This window comes from Centruroides vittatus, unplaced genomic scaffold, assembly GCF_030686945.1.
Source record: "Centruroides vittatus isolate TY-2023 unplaced genomic scaffold, ASM3068694v2 scaffold_386, whole genome shotgun sequence".
Lineage (NCBI taxonomy): Eukaryota > Metazoa > Arthropoda > Arachnida > Scorpiones > Buthidae > Centruroides > Centruroides vittatus.
Window position 1 is genome coordinate 4063991 of NW_027122706.1, and position 3670 is coordinate 4067660.

Genomic DNA, 3670 nt, shown 5'->3' on the forward strand with positions numbered 1-3670 from the left:
GTTGAGGTAGCATAGAGGCTACGTCATCGGATTTCATCAGCTGTTGCTGTTATAGTAATTATCTTTCGAATCGTAACAAATGATTGAATATCAAGCGATATTTCTCGTTAAGACGAAAATGCAAAGTATATTTTTTTTTTTACTGAAAGTTATTATAATACTATAATTCCAGATAGGAAATATACTTAAATAAATTTTGAATTAAAACTCTGTTTATTTTTACATTATAGTCTCGAAGTATATTTAAAATATTATTTTCTCATAACATGCAACTTTATACGTGGAAAATGAAGATTTAATGAGAAAATCGAATTAGGTGTTTGAATAATTGTAGGCCTAATTAATATTATAATAATTCAAATTAATAGGCCTAATTTTGAGAGTGACATTTATGCTTCTGTTCGAATATTCCCTGATCAAAATTATTTAATATTGATAAATTGCTTCTATTTAGTTAAAAGGGAAGTTTTAATTTATAGATTGAAATGTCGTTTCATGTTCACTCAACCTACAAATAATGGTTAGTTTCTATATAAATATATATATAGAAACTAATCATTATTAACCACACACACGTATATATAGGCCTATGTATTCCAGGAAGTCTTTATAATAAAGAAAATTAACATTACATATTTATGATTATAAGATTTCGTCGGATGGTTAAAAATTTTTTTGTAAAACAAATTCCGACGAAATCTTATAATCAAAAACTTTTTGCAATAATTCGTCACCAGAGGGAATACCGAAAAATCTACATTTAACAGCGCATTCTCCTAGTGGATATAAGCGGCTGACATTCTCGAGTGGAACAGGATGGAAAGCCAGAAGACGTGTAAGATCCACCAATTCCAATTTTTTAAATTTATATTTTTAATTGGATAATATTTTTGTGTTTGTAAGACTAGACGGCTAGTAACCTATAAAGGAAGGCCAAGTCATCTGAAAGTTTTATTTCCGAACACGTAATAAAATGGTGGTTTCCAAAAAGAATTTTTGAATCGACTGTCTTTGTTTTACAAAAAAAAAAAAAAATTTACATATATGTGTGTGTGTGTGTGTGTGTGTGTGTGTGTGTAATATTAATTTTGATATTATTTTAAAGATTTTATTCTTTGAATACTTCCCGATTTTTTTTAAATAAATGTAATCATTTCTTTATTTATTATTATAATATATATATATATATATATATATTTTAAACTCACTTTTCAAAGTGCATAATAAAAAGTATTTTGCCTCTTTTCTGGCTATTTCAAATGCTTAAAACAATCAGGTAATATTTATCATTATTTTTTATATATTTTATTTAAATACACTTTGGCCTCTCGGCTTTTTTCAAAGTGCATAATAAAAATAATCAAAAAGAAAATCTAAAAATGCATTCTTAATCTTTTAAAAAGTTCATAATTGCTTGACATTTTTTCTTCGCTGTGTAGACTATTCCAAAATTTTATCAATCGAAACAAGGGAGTTGTTTTGCCCACTGCTAATTTGACCTTTGGCAACAAATAATTATTTTTTATTCTAGAACTGTAGTTTATCGATCTTCGATATTTGTTGATAATATCGAAAAGAAAGCAGTCGGTTTTTGTTGTTTTAGTAACTTGAAGCCGTCCAAAAGTAATCATTTTTTGTATAGAATTGATATTTTATCTGTTTTATCTTCAATATAATAGCTAGATACAGAATCACAATAATACAAGTTCTGAATTAATCTGATAAATCTGTTTTGTTCTACTAGAAATTTATTTAAATTACAATGTGAAGAGGAACCCCAAACTGATATTCCGTATTTAAGTTTTATTTCAATACAAGTATGGTAAAGATATTTAATTTAATTAAAATTTAAAAATGGCTGTATCCTTTTCATTATTCCTGCAAATTTGGCCAACGCTAAAGTAAGACAATAAATGTGTAAATTCCATTGTAGTTTATCATATATATGGACGCCTAGATAGTGTAAGTTGTCGACACGACTGATTTTATTGTTATCCTTTTTATTTTTATAGCTAAGAAAAAAGGTTTATTTTTAGTATTTTATATTTTAAAAAAAATTGAATCCAGGAATGCCTATATAGGGTGTTTTCTTTAACATTTATGCAGGCACAAAAGAGATCTTTCCTGCATTGCATCGGTAGCCTGCAAACCTGAGATAACCAAACCTTGTCACGACGATATTCTGCGTCAGAAATGTGTGAAAGCCGCATATTAGAACAGTTTTTACATGTAATTTATATATTATATACTATATATAGAAATACAGTAGCACCAAAATCGCAATTTGGCCAATATGACTATAAGCATATGATTCATTACTTGCACTGCAATGCTTATAGTAAACTAAATATTCAAAAAAGATATGTGTAAATCACGCAGTGGTTTCGAAACAATACATAAATTTCCGAACATTTCTAATTAAACATACGAACTTGACAAATCATGTGGCATACCTTGTCTATATCGTTATAAAAGAGCTAACATAATGCAGTCTGCTAATCCGTAGAACAGTGCAACAATAGGCCTACTTTATACTCACGAATACTAGTATGAAATAATTATATTTTATGGAAAACGAGACGAAATAAATAAGAGCACCAAGCTTTACAACTGCACCGAAACTTACACATATATATGTGCAAACTTGTAGCACAGTCAAAGAGCACGATCCAAGTCGCTCTCGTCTTTACGATGTCGAAGTTTAGCGTACTTTCACGCATATCCACATACCGTCGAGAATACATGAAGCAACGAGGCAACGTAAACTGTAGCAGTCACAGAATTTTACATTGCCATTACGTACACTTACTCAACTGTTATTTGCAACTGGTACGACATGCAGATGACGGACAACGATTTGACTGGTGCAACGTGGTGTTAAATTAATGCGAGAACAAACTACAACTGTTTGAGTATTTTTTCTCGGAATGAAATGGGGCACAGCGTGCTTCACAATGTACTGTACGTGAAATAGATTTACAACATGGATTACATTTATTCGTAAATTTTTCGATTTATAATTTTTTAAAATTAAGGATTGTATCTTTTAAAATAGTTTTTTAATATTCCGGTAGACTGAAAAGTGTTCGGGAGGTTACCGATCCGAAATGCATATAATGAAAAATAATTTGTTAATCATCTTTTGAGTGATGCTTGGCTTCTGTTAACTGTCGGAGTTAGGACATTGCAGGAGAATTAAGTCGTCAAAAAACTCCTTTTAAGTGGATGTATGAATAACAAAAATAATCCGATACACATTGCTATGTTTAGCTTAGTTTTAATTAAAAGACAATAGCTTTTGATAATCAATTCTGCCAGGGTGGTATGCTATACAAAAACAAAAATAGTTCGGCATAAATCAGCTGATTGGGTGGAAGGATAAACGTGGTTTAGTTCTTTTATGCGTGACGTTGCTCTTCATTCTTGAGAAAAAGGCTTAATCCGGAAACTTCTGGGAGAAAGGTTTTATTGTTTTTAACAAGTGGAAGAGATATTGACGAACGATATATATCAGTATACTATGTGTATACGTCTGATTAGAAAAAAGATTGACTGTAACCGTTACCTGAGTTTCCTTTAAGTAGAATTAAGTGTACTGTACCTTAAAGTATTTGATTTCTATCAGGAAGGCAAATTGGTAATGCAGTTGATAGATGCTAAGGAGAGTGCG